The following is a 20,952-nucleotide window of genomic DNA, read 5'->3' as shown; positions in this document are numbered from 1 at the left end:
TACTAAAATTACTTTTATTTTTATAGTTTGTTTGAAGACTCAAACAAAACAGTTTCAAATGTTTTGGTTCAATGTGCATTCATACACCTGGACTCTGCTGCACTTATTCCTCAATTTGTGGAGTGACGCAGTGACCATTTTATTCACTGGAATCCAATATGTAGCAGTGAGCAGTGTGTCCAAGCAGCTGCTATCCAGAGCACATCTCTTTGTGTAGCCCATTTGTAGCACTGTTCTGTATCCATGTCTGTCATCTCTCAGAGACTCACAGGGAGAAGACCTCATGTGCAGTCTCCTGCTGGGGGTTTCTCCCCAGCACTTATGTTTTCTCAAGGAGTACTCCCTTTCCATAATGCATGCGCAATATTGCCTTATGTGTTATATGAATGATTTCTCCTTCACTGATGGATTTTGTGCTGTAATGGATAGAAGTCTTCTATTGTAATGAATGCTGCTGATCAGTGGGCTCTGCAAGATTGTCCAGGATAGAATCCTACTTACATGTTTGGGAAAGTGAAGGAGAGTGAATCTGGATGGGTATGGGTTATAGGGGTTGTATGACTGTCTCTTTTGTCCCTGACAGTGTTCTGGTACCACAGACATATCTCTAACTCCAAAAACTTCCCTAATGTTTGGCTAACAAACACATTTAATTTTGCTTGTTCTATCAAAAAACAAGGAGTTAACACAAATGCTGTCATCATGATCATAAATACAACTTGGAGAAGGAAGCAGATAAGTAATTTATTCCTTCTGAATTCAGCCTGGTGATACAGAGATAAAAGTGAAGAAAAGAAGAAGAAAAGAAGAAAAACACTGTGTATATCAAAACACACATGAAAAAATTACCTTGAGAATGGGAAATGCTGAAAATAAAGAGAAAAAACCCAAGAGAATAGAAGCAAAAGAAACAGCCACAGCCAGACTTAGATGCTCTCTCATTAGAGAAGACTTTACCAACATGTATTACCTCACTGTAAAGGTATGTGAGCAGGTCTGATTCAGAATCAGTCCAAATGAAGCCTATTGTTTTATCTATATTAAAATATAGAAGTGAATAGCTGTATATGGTACCTGAATTAGTAATTGCAAGGGATTGATTCCAACATGTCTTAGGGATTTAGCCATGGAAATCCCACTGACCTTCAGTAGCACCTATGCACTTACATTCCTCAGGCACTCTAGAAAATCTGTGTGTATGTACCAGGCTCCAGAGAAAAGTCCACTGCCGTTATTATAATGTGACTATGATTTTGAGACCCTGTAATGTACTCAATTTTATACAAATTTACACAGTAGTATTTGTCAGGTCAGGGTTGTTGTCACTGAAGTGGAAAGCTCAAATTGGTGTCAATTACTGAGACTTAACATTGTACTTTGAATTATGACTTTTTATATTTACATGAGAGTGTCTTTTGAGTCACATCTGGTTTTTGTGCTGTTTACAAACTGCCCTAAAAAGCTGAGCTGAGAACATTTGCAGTTAGTTCAGCATGTCAAACAGAGAAATAGAATTTAGCTCTATTCTTAAACCATGATTATTTATGTAGCAGGCATGTTGGCCAACAAAAAGAATGAAAGCTGATGGGCATGAAAATAACCAGTCTGCTCATACATGAGATTTGCTTGCATTGGTCCCAGCAGGAGCTCGAAGAGGACTGTGTAAATTGTGAAATACAAGGGTGTATAGTTAATGCATGCCAGAAATGACCATTTGTGGAGCTACTTAATGCTACAAATCCCACATGGCAATGAGGCAGTGAAAACAAGAGCAGAAAATACACATTGAGCAAGGTTGGAAGGGACTACAGCAGGGCATCTGGTCCAACCTTCCTGCATGGCAGGGTCATCCTGGAGCACATTTCATAGGATTGTGTCCAGATAGTTCTTGAATATGTCCAGTGAGGGAAACTCCACAGGTTGCCTCCAGGCAACCTGTTCTTGCATGGTCCCTTGCACAACAGAGTTCTTCCTCATATTGAGGTGGAACCTCCTGTGTATCTGTTTCTGCTCATTGCCTCTTGTCCTATTGCCACCACTGAGTAGACCCTGGCTTCGTCCTTTTGGCATCCTCCCTTCATATACTTATAGACATTGATGAGATCCAGTCTCAGTCACCTCTTATTGAGTCTACAGGCCCAGTTTCCTCAGCCTTTCCTCATAAGAGAGATGCTCCTCTTTGTAGCCTCTGCGGGATCTGCTTCAGGTATTCCATCTCTCACTTGTACTGAGGAGCCCAGAACTCCAAGACACAGCACTCCAAGTGTGGCCTCGCCTGGGCTGAGTAGAGGAGCAGGATCACCCCCTTCTATTTGCTGGCAATGCTCTTCCTAATAGAGCCCTGGAGAAATAAAGAAAGAACTCAGAAAGCTACAGGAGCACGTATGCCCAAGCTCTGGGAGTATACGGCTGTTGGTACTGAGTGTGGGCTGGTCCACCAAGTTACCATTTTAACTTAAAAATGCAGACTAAATATAAGAAGACATGTAGCTGTATAGATTAGGTACACTCAAAGATAAATTAATGGAAGATTACATTTCAAACAACTTACAGTTGGGAAATGAGGTAATGAGAAATGTGAATGCATTGGCACCTGTGCTATGAAAATTATTACTTGATCACATAAAATAGTTTTCCAAAGGGTGCCTACATTGGTTATTGAATGGCATGGACAGAGACTGCTGGATGAGATATCAAAAAAATTACTTTTAACCTTTTTTTCTTGAGAAATGATATTTTGTTATTTTCTGCTGGCCACTCCTCTCTCTAATGACTTCAAATCTATTGGATCATCTAATCTAAACTTCTCGTCGGGAAAGTGTGTGTCCTCCAAACCTTGCTAGGTTGGCTCAACCAGTATATTAGGCATCAGAGAATCAGTCACTCAGAATGAAGTGGGTTCAGTTAATACTGCATTTCACAGTCTATTTGTCACTTTTAGTGCTCATATGCAGTTCTAGCAGCAGGCATGCACCAGATAAGGAGTTTTCACAGTGCCATGAATTTTCTTTTGGCAACTGTGGGTCTTATCAACCAAGTACCTTGCAAATACAAAGTAAGCTTTACAATGATAAAGGGAAAGATAAGTGTTATTATCTATATGCAATGGAAAAGGATCTAAATATATAGCGCCACCAATTTTGTGTGCTTCTATACTCATTTGTGTAAAATGGGACAAAACTAGATTTTTCTGATGTTCCAAGCACTGAACATTTTCAGAGAGAGCTGAAACAAGTCAGAACCATTGACAGGCCACCCATCCCATGACCTTGGGGAGGCAAATCTGTCAGTGCTGATCTTTTGCACTGTTGTGTTGTATGAGTGCATATCTGCTAGAACATATATGGTTTTGTGTGACTTGTCCATGTGAACTTATTTGTCTCTGCATAGTACAGTGGACTCAGGTGAGGCTGGAAACTGAAGGAATTTGGAATAAATTACTGCTTTTTCAACACAAAATTGTGTTGAAAGGTGGAATTGTGGAAATTGTGGAAAGGTGAGAATCTTGGCATTGACAATGTGAAGAATATCTTACTTCACATAATAGCAGCTACAATGAGAAGCAGTTTGTCCACTGTCAGTATCTGACATTCTCTCTTGCATCCACCTTTCTCTAACTCACATTTCTGAAGCCCTGCAAGTTCTTCAGTCTTCCAAGATCCATCTCACAATGCCAAGGCAGGCTGATGGAGTAAAGCAAAACTTTTTCCTTTAGTACCTATATTTCTCTTACTGTGTTCTTTTTTTGCCCTTTTCGTCATGGGAAAGAATGTATGTGATGAATATTTCTCAGACATCTCTCATGGTCCTGTCTAAGAGAGAAAGGAAGAAGGAATAAAACAGACAAAATATGAAAACTTTTGCAAAGATGAAACCAAGAGGGTATTTATTACACTAAAAATGCAGCAGGCTGAACAGAAGAATAACTCTGGGACAACTTGCTGGTATGACCATCTTCTTGATGTTGGAGGTTATTAATTTATGGGAGGTTTTATAGGATCAGAATACAAAATATTTCTCATATTTTGTCTACTTCTATTAAACTGTCAGCTCAAAATTGTCAGGGTTTATGAAGTAATTTCTAATTGATCTAATTTCTTTATATATACCATAGTGTCATCTATAAAATCGACTAAAATATATAAAATACATAAAGTCTTTGTCTGAATAGGCAGTTGAAAGCTGCATTTTAAAGCTTATCTATCCTGTTTCCTTACCAGAAGAAAAGCTTCTGGTATATTGTTCTTTTCATTACTTATATAGCATTCTGTCACATATTGACTCAAACCAGCAAATTCATATAAAGTGTAACTCTTTATAAAGTGGGAGAAAGAGAGAGAAAAGACTGCAAAGGTTTTGTTAATACGTGATGAAACCAAAAGTCTTCTCATAAAGCTGTTACTAAACTATTCTGGTTTTAGATGTACATAATATTATGTAGTCAAAATGAAGATGCCTTTTCTTATATTGCACTGTTATTGACATAAATAAAATTTATGTGCAATATTTTATTTTATTTCATAAAATTAATCCAACAGCAAAACTGCACAATTTTTGTGTGGCAACATAACTTTGTATTCATGGCTGATTTTGTCCCCTTTACACAGAAAAATAATGTGGGTTGATGCAGTGTCCTAACACAATAGGGGCTAATGAATAGAGCTTGCTGTGCTCAAGAGACTGCAGTTCAATTACTAGTAGTGCCAATCAAGTCAGAAATATTAACCATGGTAACAGCAGTTTTGAGTTACATGGAATGAGGCCGTGGCTTTCTTGGGGAAGATCGCCTCTTGGGAGGGAAGGGAACGTTCACAGTAAGAGCTGCAGAAGGTCAGAGACTGCTTCTTTATGGCAAAGGAGAGCAAGACAGCTCGTGCCACAGGAAGGTTTCTGCTGGTTTTGTACCTTTTCATTGCAAGTGCACCTGAGAGTTCATAATACGTAAGTGTGACTAACTATGTGATCCATGCATAACCTATAGAATTAGACTTCCTACGTATAAGTGTACAGCAATTAGTTAATCATGTGAAAGATAAATTACAAATCAGATTAGGTCCTAAGCAGGAATAAAATGTTGCTGAAGTCAGTGTGACTAAGCTGAATTACACCAATCGATTCTGTAGCCTTTTATGAGGATTTACTTAATATAGTGCATTTGTTCTGCTGGCTGGTGATCAGAGTGAGGATCCCTTGATGTGATACAATGGCAGCGTTATGTATTAGTAGCATGAACAGGAAGCAGCTGGCATCCTGTTCAGAAAACAATCTCAGTTTTTATTGCAGAGAACAATATTGAAAAACAGTGTGTGTGTGATGAGCCTAATCCTTAAAAATGTGTGAGTTTGGACACTGTCCCTTCTAATCGACTAGTCACTTCTGGACTAAATCTAGATTTGTTTTTTTTCACAGAAAGCTCTTCTGCTGTTTGTCCTTTGGAATACAGAGAAAACCAGCTAGAGCCCCCAAATGGCTTTTTTTGCACCTGCCTGCTTTCTCTCTTCCAGCTGGTGAGTATGCTCAGTTGTGGAGTGCTTTTCCCCTTCTCTTATTCATGAAGAGATGACACATCTCTTTGGTCAGCATCACTGAAACATTTTCTATTCTTTGTCTTGGATGCCATTAAAAAACCAGCTGTTAAGGATGGTTACTCTGTTGTTGGAACTTAGTCCTTGTTAACTGAAACTTCTGTAAAAATTTAGGATGTGTTTCTTAAGAATTGAAGAGTAATAGCAGCCTATAAATGAACTTGAATCTGACTGCAAAGTGGTGAAAATAGTGTGTACTTGATACCTTTTGTGAAGATTTTGGAACATGTGGTAACTATCATGATATCTCTGTAGAGTAAACTGGTGTTGTATGTGGACAGGGCAGCTGGATTATAGAGGTTTCTCTTGCAGTTCAGCATCTGAAATGAAGTCATCCTAGCTCAGTGTCACCACTATAGGCCACTCTTTTAGCCAAACACTGCAATCTGGTGGGATGTTTCACCTCAGCTATCTTAAAACTTATCCCAGATTAAGAGGAAGACATGTATCCAGAAATGGAGCTTAGGGACAATTTGTCAATGCATGTTTGGGCTCTAAAGCCAGGTGATATGAAGTGGCTTGATGAATGTGCCTGATAAGGTAGGAAAAGTAGCAACAAAAGAAATGAGGATAGACAAGGCTTTGAAGTAATTGAGTCTGTGTTCGGCTGACAGGAGGTTGAATTTTAATTCCACTTTTAGCGCGCTGTCTATTTGACCTGAGACAGGATCATTTTCCATTATTATCTCCTTTTTACTCCTCTTCTTCCTCCATGCTTAGTTTGTTTTAGGTATTGATAATTTATTTATTCAGTGTGGGAGACATTCCCTCTTTTCTCCTAGTGAAGACTAAATCCTGATGTCTTACTCATAATAGGAAATGTGAGCCATCTGGTTAAGATGTCCTGGTAAAAATTAAAAATGCTGTTAAGTCATTACTGTTTCAATTGCATTAATGATTTTATCAGTGGAAGAGGATGAGGAGCCACTTTCATGTTTCTTAGAGCAATGCCCTGCCCACTGAGCTAAACTGGGTTGATAAATAACCAATTAATGTGAGACATCACCAGACACAGACTGAGGAGGTTAGTGCTTAGATTGATTGGCAGTCTTGTTAAGACATGTGCTTGAAAAAAGGAAAGATTTTAACATAATATTCAGGTTGTGTTATGACTGGTTCAGAACAGTGCCCGAGGCTAAGGTAGTCTACAGGCTAAGTAGCCATTAGGCTACTGGGCTATTTTCTTGTCAACTCAAGGAATATTAAAATAACAGCAGAGAGTGTCTGAATAGTCTACATGCCTAGTTCAATGTCTTTGGGCATTCTCTTTGGAGAAAAGTGGTTTGAGTTAAAATTGTGTTTAGTGAAGGACGGAATGGAACCAATCTCATGTGTCTGGGTAGAGCTGTAATAACTGGAATAGAGTAAGTAACCAGAGTGGTAGTTAGCTGCATTATCAGCATCTAGCTCTCAAACCCTTACTGCACTCGTTCAGTGTAAATCCAGAAATAATTTCAGGATTCCCAAAATTATACTTCTTGGCAAATGCTGTGTGTTATTTCACCTGATCTTGATTTGTCATATAATCAGCCCACAGCACCTATCAAGTTGCTCATAATGGCTGCTTTAGTAGGCAATATGTGAAAATACAGGAAACAAAAATTTGGAAACTATGTACCCTAAATTGCATCCTTGGCTCTATTGGCTTCAGTGGAACATTCTGAATTATCTAAGATTTTCATTCCTTTAATTTCTATTTTTCTTCTCTAATGAATCTTTATCAAATAATCTCAGCCATTTTGGCAGTATTCTCCACAGTAAAAGTTGTTAATTAGCAAATTAAAAGGCACCATCTCAATTTTTAATTTTTTTTTCCTCAAAAAAAGGCATTTAAAGTAACTGGTTTTTTTTAAACCCTTCCCCCTCATCTGACAGCAAGTGTAGGAAAGGAAATCTCTTTAATCTTCACTCTTATACTTTCCTAGTTCACCTGGCTGCTCTTGGGAATTTAGAGGAAAACAGTTCAGCATGGCAGATGAAAATGACAAACTTAAATTTTATGCAATGTTTTAGGATGAATGAAATTCCACTGTTATTGCCCCTCACTATTGCTTCTCTTCAGCTCCTGTCAACCATATGAAGAAAAGTGCTAGCAAAGTATTTGTGCTAGTATATGGATTTAATAACAGGATAACTGCTTTTTCTGACCTTATAGCGAAAGTTAGTTGAATGATATTCAGGCCAGATCTATTATCAACAGTGTATCCTTTGTTATAACAATATTGCACTCTATAAGGAAACAAAATATTTCCATAACAAGCAAAAAATCCCAACAGGCCAACCAACCAAATGAAAATTGAGGGCCTTGAGTCTAGTAAACCTCATAAATTGTTTTTCATGTACTTTATTTTTTTTATTTAGAAAAGATAAGACAATAGTTTCTCTTCAGAAACTATTGTTCTAACTTATTTGTTATCAAATAATATGACCTACTCATTTATTTCCTCTCTGAACCCACAATTCATGACATGCAATATGATTTTGCTGGTCATTTTAAATGATTATATATTACCAGCTATCAGTTGTGCACTTCCTTGTAAAGGATACTTTAGCTTCAATATGAGGTTTATCGCTGCCTTGTGTCTGAGCAGTCACAAGCAATAGTCAGGCCAGAATGACAGCAACGCTGCACTTGCTTGAAATATGCAGGATGTTCCCATGTGTGGAGCTAAGTTATTCTTTAAACAGGTGAAAGTGAATTCTGTGGTATAAACAAAAAACCCATGAGCTTCACAGAGGTGATATACCATAAGCTAAGATGCTGGTGAGTCTGGCCCTGAGCTGGCATAAAAATAAAAGAATTACTGTCTCAAATCAGCATAAGGAGTTGAAGTGAGGCAGAGGAAGATTAGAATAGTGTGGAAATGGGAATTGCCTTACTGCTGTGACAGTAATTTACCTGCACTGCAGCTATCTTATGAAAAAAGTATGCCAGCTCTCCATGTGGATGAAGATGCATGTCTCTACAAGGGCAAAGCACAATGTCTCCTTGAGGCAGGAGTGGGAAAAACTATGAGTTGCCTGTATTTTACTGCATGAATTTCAGCTGAAAAGCTTTCTGGTCCAGAAAAAGTTCTGTGTTTTAGAAGACTTATTATTTTCTTGTGTCTCTATCTGAGTGCTTGTGGAGGTGACATAAACTTTATGTCCCGTCTGCTGCAGAGGAACTGGGAATATGAGAGCTGACACTGTAGCCCAGAGAAGGAAAACTCTGTATCAGACAAAAAACAGCAGATGCATATCAGCAACTTGAAGAAGAAGATAACAAATGATTCTATTACCAAGGTAATAATATACATTAACACAAGCTTCAACACCATATTCTTTCCTACTTAATAGCTAAGAATAGAACAGAAGATAATTATCTAATTCACTTCAGAGCAGTGAATTAGATAATGGAGAGTAAGGTCAGTGCAAAGAGTAAGTGCAATCAGACATCCGTGTGCACAAAAACCTGAGGCAGAATGTAACCTTGTTAGCTAAGAGAAGATTCCTTAGTTGTATTATCCTACTAAAAACAAAGAGCTAGCCAGGATGTTATTTTGTTATGTTCCTGTCTAGTTGTTGATCTTTCCAAAGAGACAGAGCCACAATCTAGGCCTTGAACAAGTAAAGAAGAGTGGTTTGAAGAATTGTGGAGGTGCATAAATACTAAACTATTGTAAATGGCAGGGGAATTATTCCATTTTTAGAAAAGAAATGTGACTGCCATTATTATTGTATGTTTAAGAGTCCTGCAGTTTCTTCACAATTTGTACAGATGTGTTCAATTGCAGTCGTTTGCCCTGTCAGTTTTTCTGGTACATGGTACATCATTTTCTTTAAGACGGCTAAGTGTTGGTGATTAGTGGTGTGTGATGAATGAACAAGGAATCTTTACTTTAAAAGGAAGAATTCTCTATGTGTTCTATATGTGAAAGTAAAATGTAGACTCCCCATTGTAAATTATATGTTGCTGTAGTTCCTGCTTCATGTTATGTTGAAACACCACAGCCCAAACAACACTGAACATTTGCGATGGCTGTAAGATGTTAAAGCAGAAGCAGAGAGCCATATATCAGAGTGTCAACATCCTTAACATCCAGTCTCTTAATCCCTAGCAGCCTCTGGTACAAGTTAGATTACCCTGGAAATATGTGTGCAGTCTCTCTTTTAGCAGGATGTCCATGTAAGTATGAGCTTTCTGATGTAAAAACAGAAAACAAAACTGTATTTTAAAAGCCTTAGGACTGATGTTGGAATGCTTTGGCTCATTTGGTTTACTGAGTTTAAAACGATGGCTGTTGAAATGTTTAGCTCTGCCATCTCTTAGTGACTCTGCAAAGGAAGAGTAAACTATAATGTGATTTTCGTGTCCTTCAAGGTACGAGGAACTGGCTATGAAGAACAGCTAATCACTGACCTGCTCAGGCTGGAATATCAGGTTAGAGGGACTTCAGAATTAGCCTCTCAGTCAATTCAACAGAGCTGATCTAGGGATGCAAATGGCTGCTATATGTATGTGATTTGCAATGCCTCATTTCCGTTCTGAAAGGTCTCCTATACTAACAGGTACTATGAGAACAACTATAGCTTGTAGATGACTTCGTGGTGATGCAGTTGTAGGTTAATATTTCTATATTTCTACATTATGTCTATGGAACTGCAAGAGTGAATTGTAGTATTGATAAATGAAGAGAGAAGCTAGGCTTTGACAGACTAATGAAAGGTGGATAAATTCCATCAAAATCTGAAGATCTGCACTGGACTGCTATGCCTTTCCTTAGCTTGCTTCACCTTGCTTTGATTTCCTTTCTATTCAGAAATGAAGCAATTTAACCAGGATGGAATCATCAGATCTACTGAACCAACAAAATCAAAGCAAAAGACATATCTCTATGTATAATGCTGGACTAAGGTTTATTCAATGAAACCAACTGGGCCCAAAATTTGAGAGGAGGTGATAAGAGGCAAAGCTCCATCTCTTGCTTTTACCAGGATGTTGAAATAAATATAGAAGAATTCCAGGACATATAAACATCCATCTGTACTCTCTAAGTACAGAAAAATCTAACATTGATGAGGTTGGGTTATAGTAGGTCATATTGCTTAATTTCTAAATGGCTACTTTCTCTGACATAGATGTTTGCAGGATGCAGATGATGAAGAGAAAATGTCATCAGTTCTGCATACAATAGATCAGTAGATAGTGACTCATGATCAGTCAGTGGGGGCATGGGGGATGGATGATCTGCAAATGAAATCTGGAAATGTATTAAGAATTTTTCTATTACCTTCAAGTAGATGATAAAAGTATTAATTAATTAATATTGATTAATTTGAAGGACAGCAATGATCCACTGGCCCTAAATGTTTGGAAACCATCTGCCGAAAGGCAGTTTGTCTCAAAAAAATGCTGCTGACTGCATCAAGAAAATGACTGAGATAGTGGAAGAGTTTGTGTTTGTTAGGGTTAAAAATCTCATGAATGACCAAGAAAATGAAAGAAGGGAGGACTTTTTATCAGAATTTCTCTTTGTGAGAGTAAAGAGAAAGAGAATTAGAAATATGGTAAATGAGGATAAAATTCACTGTTTGAGGGACTGGATACTACTAATAATACTATGTCATCTTGGAAAAATTATATCAGTTTTGGAATCCAGACAATTAGTCAGCTTTTCTGGCATTGCAATATTATTTCAGTCACATTACTTTTTGGGAAGGAGCTAGATTTATGGCATCAGCATCCATTTTCTTGAACAACTAGAAGAATACTCATATGTCACTTCATTTTCTCCTTTTCTTTCTCTGAAATGTCAACATATCCCCAGATGAAGAGCTTTAGAGGGAGGCCACTGTGAAGCTGCACTATGATAGTAGAGACGTATGTGGACTTAGCACCACAGAGCACCCATAATTGCAGATACTTGGGCTTCTCTTTTGAGAACAAAAACATCTGCCTGGAAAGAAGTGATGCCCCCAGCTTTCTTGATAATAGAAATAATGTTGGTGAGCAGTTCCTCCAACAACATTATTAATACGATTTTGTTTTGTTCTTGTTTCCATGAAGAAAGGGATAGTGTGCACCTTTCTTTCAGCCCTTTAAAACTAGTAGCTTTTCTAACAGTAAGAAAAAAATACATTCATCGTTTCTGATAAGCCAAATTTAGTTTTAATATGAGTTACTCCTTGCAATTAGAGACAATATAAAGGTATGTAGAACTATAAAACTGCCATGCACAGCATTGTAGTCTGGCTTCATGAAAAACATGTTTTCCTTGCTAAATACTGAGTTATGTTGACAGTGGAGCTGAGATGCCTTGCAATCAGGCATTATTTGATCAGGCAGTTCTTGTTGTACTGTACATAGATACAGAGTTTCTTTAAATACAATAAATAAAAGTAAAATCTTACACAAGGCAGCACAGCTTAGTAATTGCTGTTTTGAAGCTCACGTCGCTGCAGTTATTTAGCTCAGCATTTCATCTCCAGCTGCAGCACAATTTTTGCCAAATATAGATAAATGAAGTTAAAGTTATTGGCAACGACTAGTTCTGTATCCCTGTTTCGAGTTCATAGATTTCATAGGAGAGGCCTTCCTTTATTTTTGTAGCAAGCAATTGTTTTGAACTCTGAACTTCTTCACGTTCCAGCACAACACAGTGTTTTCAGTTCTACTTTATCAGGCAGATACTGGTAAACAGAGAGAATGAGCAGGTTCCCTGTTTGAGAAATACACCACATGAAACATGAGGGAGGAACAAACCCAGAAACTGAACCTCACTCAGCATATTTTAGGAGTTTCATGTAATCTTGATGTTTAATTTAGTCAGGGCCTTTTAGTGTGGGATGTCTAACTGTACAGTGTGCAGATGTCATTACTCTCTGTGTTGTATGTGGTGACCTGATAGTATGATCTGCTGCAGACCCTCACTGCAAAGTCACCACAAACTACATAGAGATGACTTTGTGGTTTCTTTAGACCTTCTGTAGAGTAAAAATTCTTTCATTTGAATTTAATAAATGAGACAATACAAATGAATAATAGAGACATAATATTGAAGGTATTCTAAATCATTATAGAAACATTATTAAACAAACTCAAGACTTTCAAATTTAGACATATACTTCTATTTCTTTAGATTTATTCAATTCTATTTCCTTCTTGGTCTTGTGAAAACATATTGTCACTTTTACAGCTGTCTGGTGTTTATCTGTAAACAAGTAATGGGGTCAGGAAATGCTGGTATCTCCCTCTGACCCACCTGACTGCTTTCCTTTGATCTGTGATCCCTTCTGTTAAAAGGGAAATGAAATGTCCTACTATCCAGAAAGCAAACTCATGGAGCTTTTATTTTGAATGGATATGCACGACAAAACACATCTCAAATACTGCTGTGAAATAGCACTTCTTTCTTTGTGTCCAAACGCTGGCCTGGAGTTTTTTTCCACAGAGTTTCTATACTAAAAGTACATGCAATTCTTTTGTCGTGCTACTTTTGTCATGATGAATTCACTTGGGACCATAGCTTCAGAAGCAGTAAACTCTAAATTTACATTGGGAAGAGGCCTGAATTTTGCCAGTAAGATTTCTAAGGAAAAACATATTTTCAAAATTAGGAGAGTAAGCAATTACAAGTTTTTTTTTTTTTCGTCTCTGAAATTTGCTTGATTCATTCAGAGTGACTGGTTTCAGTTAAAGAATAGGCTTCTCCTTTTTGTGATTTCTCACCAGCTTTACTTTTTCTTCTGAGTTTCACTTCATAGATCCTATGTTACCCCATTTTCCAAATGGAGTGAAGATATAAACTTTAAAATGGTAAAAAATATACCCCAAATACAAAAGTCTCTAAGCTGTCTAACAAAATAATTGCTGCTGATAACACAGGAGCAAATTAAAATCAGATATTTGTGTTTGCTTCCATAGTATGGAAGAGAGCAAATGCTTCATTAAGTAACACAGAAAGGTTTTTAATAGATGTTATGGAATAATCCACTTTTCAGACTGCACTGATTGAGACATTACTTTAGACAAGTTCATCTAAAAATATCTCCTATGTCTTTGGAAATTCATGGGGTCTCCCAATGTATAACTTCTTACCATGCTATTAGTATATTAATTTATACAGCACTTTTAAACTGAAAAGTCTGAAGCATATAAGAAATAAAATTAATTAGAAATGATGGGATGTTTTTCACTTAAAAAAAATTTATTAAAAAAACACTCTATTAAAGACAGCATATTTTGCCTTGAATGCTATTTTATGGAAAAAAGGGTACTGTTTCCCATGGAGGAAAAGGAAAAAGTATTTCTCTTTCAATAGATGTCTATTTACACAGCAGTAAATTTCCAACAGAAAATTCAGGATTATTTTAATTAGGACCACTGTTTGAGCCTCATGTTCTCCCTGTAATGTCTGAATAATATGTATTTTACAAAGGAGTGCATAGAGATATTACTGGTTCTTCAGGCTTATAAGGTCAATTGTGCAGTCAAAAAAGAACAGCATATTTTACATCCCTATCTCCTGTTCATGGTACTAAAACAGCTGAATATTGGCATTTTTCAATATGGGGAGAAACTGGAGCTTTTCCCAGTATGATTCTCCTTTCTAATGAGAGCAACAAGTAATAGCAAATAATAGTTTTGGTGTTCCAGCCAATTTCTCTAGGATTGTTAATTTTGTTACTAATATTGGTGAAACTTCTCACCTTTGGACTCAAAAAGCTTTTTTTCTTGAACATTTTACATGGGGTATAGCTCCAGCTAATGCAGCTGTCTCTAATTTATACCAATAAATGAGGTAGATAGGGATTAGGCTCTTTATTAATATCTCCTCTAAGAGGAGATATTAGGGCTGGATGTATATCTCTGGTTCCTAGTGTCCCTCACAGGTTGAACTTGACTGCTTCAGATAACTGTACTTTCTCATGGCTTCTCATACATATCACTGGCCATGTGATCCAGAATATATTTTGTAATATTTGAGCCTTTCTGTTTTTCCCGGGGAGGGCATCAATCCATGCTGTCTGTGTCTCTGCCAAAACCCATGTATGGCCAGACCCAGCTTGGTGTCTTGTGGTCAGAAGGCAAATTTTCACAGTCAAATGTAACCATTTCTCATCCTGGTTATTTCCCTCATAATTAATCAACCTGACTAGAAGGCTGATCTGGTCTCATCTGCTACATAGCTGGGAAGCAGAGAGCAAAACCAGAGCCTTTTTATATGGAGGCTGCATTCCTTCAGCATGTCCCTCCTGAAGAGTAGTTTACCACAGGGTCTCTTGTTTGAACATACAGGGCTCACTTCCCCCTTTGAGTGACATAACAGCAGCATGATGTGAAAATAAAGTGAAAAACTCTCAGGAACATTCCTCTTCAAAGCACACGTGCTCATACCAATGCACACAAACGAGCTCGTTTGCACACTGAGGCAAATGCAGGCATCTGCACACGCACAGACTCACACCCTGTCACATTTGGCTCAATAGCCAGTGTGGTTAAATAATGTCAATAGCAGAAAGTCTTACAGTGCTGACACTTCCTCTGGCTGTAAAATATTTACTGTTCCTTTAAAACTGTGAATAAAAAAAGGTCAGTCTGTATACTGAACAAGGAATAAAAAAAAAAGAAATCCTTTTTTTTTTTTTTTTTTATTAGAAAACACTTGAAACTTATCATGTGCAGCAGATGGGAGTAGAAAATGCAGCTTGAAGACAGTTATATAAATATATCCTTGATGTCTGTTTTGCTTTTCAATTTGCAGTGAAAAGTACAAAGGTAGAGTAGAGCGCCAGTCAGGGCTGCACTGTGTCTCTTGATATCCATTCCAGATGTTGGCTAGACTTTGTGGAGCCAGGCTTATGGCACTGAGGCTGGAGCTAGTTGTCTTTTCCTCCAGGTGTGATGCTTCATGCTGATCCCCCCACATGCTAGCCTGTCTTATCCAAACAGTCTAAGCTCTGTGACAGGCATCCACCACCTTTTTGACCAAAATTCACCTCCCTTCCCCCCCACCTCAACGCTTTCCACCCACCCCAACTTCTTTCAGCTTTGATGGGCTCTGCAGACAAGCCCACTTGTCCCTGCCTATCATTCTGTCACTTCAAAAGCAAGCCCCCCTAAAAAAAATGAGCTCTGACGTGGTTCTCAAATAATGCTAGTCAGTTAGTAGCTGCTTTGAATATTCCTCTTTGTGTTTTGAGAGTGTCTGGAGGTACTATTTGACACCGAGTATGTCTGCCAAGCCTCTAATGGTAGTTCTCTGTTTGTGCATGCTTGTAAAGGATTTTACACTGTAATATTTTAACTCCCTGATTAAACATTGCTAAGCACAGAAGTATATCATAAATCTCACAGGCGCCAACTCCATTTATCTGAATGTTAGTTACTGTCTACGGTGGGTAAACAAATTACAGCACAGTTTATTACAATATATGGGGCCACGATGTAGCTCTATTAATATCTTGTACCCCCTGGAAATATATCGTTGGCTCACAGTCTGAATTTTTCTCCTGAACAATTAAAACCAAATTCTGAATGGAGGGTGGGAGGGTGTGTGAGAGGGAGGGGGAAGCATCAGGCACTTCCAAGGGGAAACTTGCTGGGAGTAACAATAATGAGCTGCAATATCAAATTACTACTATCCTGGGTTTGAGGTCAGTACATATTGAGTTAGTTGTAAGATATTGAAGCAGAAACTTTTCTAGTTTGGAATGCATTAATACTGCTAAAGCTGCCAGAAAAATATCTAGAAAACATTTGAGTTGGAGAGGGCAGAAACAAAGAAGAATGTTAACAAGCAAGAGCATTTGAGTCTGTTCTTTCCCAGCTACATGCAGCACATTTGCAGAGTTCATTCTCATTAAGGCTAGCACGTTTGAGGTGCATAGAACCTTCACTTGTAGACAGGAGGTCAGCGCTGGAGAGGTTAGAATATTTCTGCATCCATTTGCAAAAATAGTTGCTTCTAATTTTTTATGAATTTTCTTACCCCAAATGAATAATCCCAGTTATGTGAATGTGTAGCAATCAATGGAAGCTCTGTCTTCTCAAAGTGCAGAACAAATGACTGAATAAAGTAGGAATTCTATTGGGAGACTTTTGGAGGGACAAGTTTAATGCCATTTAAAATGATTTGTGATATGTATCAGTATAGAAGTAGGAGCAAAGAAAGAAGTGCTATAAGTTTTAAGAAAATTCATAGCAACTACTAAAAGTAATTTCACTACTAAAATTAAACAGAATCAACATAAAAATAGTAGGTGTAAATCCCTGTTTACTTTTGATATTATAAAAGTGTCACAGCTACTTGTGCTGAAGCATGAAGTTGTGGCTAACAGGCTGACTATTAGTGGAGCTATTAGGTTGGAGATTACTTTCAGAGGTGTAGTCATGATGGTAAAATAAAATAAAGAGATGCTCCTCCCCTAATTCTGCACTGATGCCTGTAGGGGCCTGCAATCTCTGATACAAGCTGACAACCCTGACACCATGTTCAGTGGGAACAGGAACAGCTTGCTGCTATCTCCCTTTCAGGAAATCACAAAATACCAACATTTTACAGCCTGGAAAAGAGTTCATTACTTGCAGGGGCAGGGCAGGATAATGTTCTGATGTTCTTAGCTGGGCTCTAGTGGCCAATAACACAAACACCATCATCCATAAAAGCAACTGAAGCTTGATAAACATAGAAATCCCAAAATTTTTAAAGTTTTTGCATATTGTCAATACTGTAAATTATCATATAATATTGTATAGCAACCGATGAAAATATGTCTGTAACTAATAAAATTAACACCACAGAATTTCACTTAAGGAATTTGTCACATCAAAAAAGAAGTAAGGCTAAATTAATTGCTAGCCTTTTCCTACTAAACTCAGTGCTTTTAAGCCAGGGCTGAACTCAATTATGAGATTCTTAAAGAAATGCAAGTGCTATGTTTGTGTCAGTTCATAAAGATCTTGTTTATATACATACCCATTGCTTGATTCAACAATGTGTTTGGCATTCTGGCCTGATCCACAAAGGCATTTAATCACATGTGCAGGCATGTAGGCGATTTCTTTCACATGAGTTGAAATATTTACATGCTTAACCTTAAGCACATTGAAAGGCCAAGCCTGCAATGGAATTATTTTTTAAAAAAGGAAGCCATGCAATGAAAGCAATGCAGTTTGCAAAGGTAGTGTCAGGACATGTGCCACCTCACCACAGCAAAGGAGCCTGAAGAGGCTGAGCCTCACTTGCCCATGCTCTAATTGAGTCCATGCAAGTAAGGAGCTCCAAGGATCTCTCACAATGTGTGTAGGACACATCTCTTCATCACTGAGGTGGAAGGTTTAAGTAAAGTATGTACTGACTTTTAAAAGATTAGGAACATTTTAAGAATAAAATTTGATTCTGCACCCTGAAATATTTTGGGTAATCAAACCAAGACTTTGGAAAGTGTTCTGATCCTGGAAGGACTTATCCTGTACAATCCTGTGAAGGATTGTTGGTCAGAGGGATGCCAAATAAACCAAAGTGTAATTTCCTGTGGTTGAACATTTGCACCTCAACTGGAACTGATTAAGAATGTTGAATCTAATAACTGCAAAAAGAGGGGCAGGACGGTCAAAGACTTGCAGAACTTTTTTGGAAAAGTCAGTTGCTGGAGAGGGGACATCGGAAGATATGTTTGCAAAATCTGAGAGTTGGTAGAGTAGGATGGGAAAGACAGGAGGACTAATGAACCTTTTAAAGTTGACAAGGGAGAACAACAGAAAAGGCCAGTTAAGTGCAGGAAAAGGCTTGAAGTGGGAGAGTAAGAGGATTGTGTGTGTGCAGGCCTCTCCCTGGAAGGATAATTGGATAAACCAGAAGGCAGGCTAGGTGCCATGTTGGCATCCTCAAGAAGTTCCCATTGCAGGCTATGAAGAGTCACTGACGAGCTTACATCTTCTGTGTCCTGGGGAGAGGAAGAAAATGTCATGGTGAATACTGAGGTGAGCAAGGAAAGATAATCAAGGTCTTCAGACTGTCTTAAAATAAGAGTTTAAAAGGAGCTATGGAACCAAGCAGAAAGAGCTGATACTTGGGATACTGTGTTGATGTACATGCTGGGGCATATAAGTGCAGACCAAGAAAATAGCTTTGTTCTGAGGTACCTGGCTGTCAGGTAAAGGAAATGAAAAACTCCCAATAAGGATGGCTTCATTCTATGCTATCTGATCAAGAAATTTTGGGGGAAATAAAGAAAGGGAATGAGAATGACAAATGGCAGTCCTGTTGTACTGATCAGTTGTGACATAGATAATTTTGACCCCATTTTCAAAGACGTGAAAGAGTCTTTTAAGACTCTGATCCATCTTGTGAACTTAAAGTTTTGGTGTCATTTATGGAATAGAAAGCTGATCTCTTGATTTCATATTTACAGACAATGGCGAGAGACAAATCTATCAAACACCCAAAGATATTTGAATGACTTTGTGAAAAATTAATGATTCTGCTATTATTTTCACAGTATTGAATGGCATAATCATGGACTGGTGAGATTGATGAAGGCTATCAAGAGGGACTGTAATGTTTATTGGTACTATAATATTAAACTATGTTCTGGCTCTACACTGGTTTTTTGTGAATATTCACCAAGCATGTTAAGTGGCAAAAATATTTTGATGCACATTGTGTAAATATAATTCCAAATGTCATTGTCAAATTAACAACTGTTTGTATTTGCAATGAAAACACTATTGCTTTAATTAAATCAGGGAACAAACCTTGGTAATACAGGATCTCAAGTTCAAATCTAATTTATATCACTTTTCAGTTTTCAAGTGCCATGAAATTTTCTGGCATCTCTCACAACAAAATCACATTGGAGATGGAGTATATCTGACTCAAATCTATGTTGATTTTTTGCTTAGTCAGCAAAGGGATTTTGGATCAAGCTTTTGAGCACACACAATTTGAAAGTTACATACATTAATCTTTTCACTGCTACTTTTCCAGAGGTTTTCTGGAGCAATGCTGAGTTTTAAGATGGGAAGAATCAAATGAAGTAATAGGCAAAAGTTACTTCAAGTGTAGTGGCCTGCATGGTAGAAAGCATGGAAAGGCTCATGAGAGAAGGAAATGAAATGAGCCCATGGTCTGAACCACAGATGTAGTGACCAGTTAAAATACTGAGCAGAAAATCAATCAAGCAGCGTTAACCACAAAGTTAGAACATCTGGCTTATGAAGTCACTTATCTACACAGCACTAGAATCTGCAATGATGTAATAGACAAAATATCATATTGTTTTCCTAGTGCTTGAACTTTCTTTAACCATTTTTCTACATTTTGCTGCTTTTTAAAGAAACTCCTAGATGGACCTTGCGTTTGATTTCTGTGCTGTTCTCAAGGTCTGTCCTGGGAAGTCCCTGTCACACAGATGTCTTCACAGCATTTGGTAACAAACATATTTGTGGGCAATCTCCCACAGCTCATGGAACTCAGAAACAGCTTAAAAAAAGTTAAAGAATAATTTACATAGGTTAATTAATGGCTGGGAATGCTTCCTTTATTTGAGAATTCATTCAGTGTCTTTGTGATGAATTTTCTACAGATGAATTTCTTTTATGACTTTAGTTGGTGAAACTCCACCTGTATTTTCCAGGGGTTGTGGTCTTAAATGTTTGTAGTCTTAAATCAACATTTTTTTTCTTTCTTTTTACTTCAGGATTTTAAATTCTATGCCACCTAAGTTCTACTCACACTGAATGTTAAAAGATGACATGTTGATTGCATGATACAGATCTTCCACAGTTTCAACAAATTTCCAGAGGAGAAATGTGTCTTTCTCCATGAAGATACAGGGCACTCCAGGCACATTGAGAAAAATGTGTCTCACCCAGCACTGATGAAGAAAGGCATAAAATGCTGTTCCACTGGTGCTATAGCACAGGTGTCCCCAGTGCCTGCAGCCAGACTTAGTGAGGGAAGCTGCCTGCACCTGTGATCCATCTGGTCATGTTTTCACATGGCCATGAAATGCAAAAAATTGCACTAGGTGGTTTTCCTGCTGCACTCAGGAAGTCCATGGACCTCTGGGGTCTCTGATGGATGCTTTAGAGAAGGTCAAAAAGGCCCCTCTCTCCATCTATTGCACCTTGGCATGATTCACAAGAGCAGTCAAAATTGAGGCCTGTGTGAAGACTGGCTGTTGTGAAAGGGAGAGCCTGTGACAGAAATACTCTTGTGACTTATAACAAGGGGAGTCAGTGTGCTAAGAAAGGAACACATAGCTGCAGGCTAGATGAATTAATTTTACTAGGACTGTGTGTGTCATAGCCTTGATAAAGCTCAGTTCTCTTTGTACATTCCAAGCTGCTGTGTTTGGGTAATATTACAAGATATCTAAA

This window comes from Zosterops lateralis (genome assembly GCF_965231275.1).
Source record: "Zosterops lateralis genome assembly, chromosome: 3".
NCBI lineage: Eukaryota > Metazoa > Chordata > Aves > Passeriformes > Zosteropidae > Zosterops > Zosterops lateralis.
The sequence above is the reverse complement of the archived record's forward strand: the minus strand, read 5'-3'. Positions refer to the sequence as shown.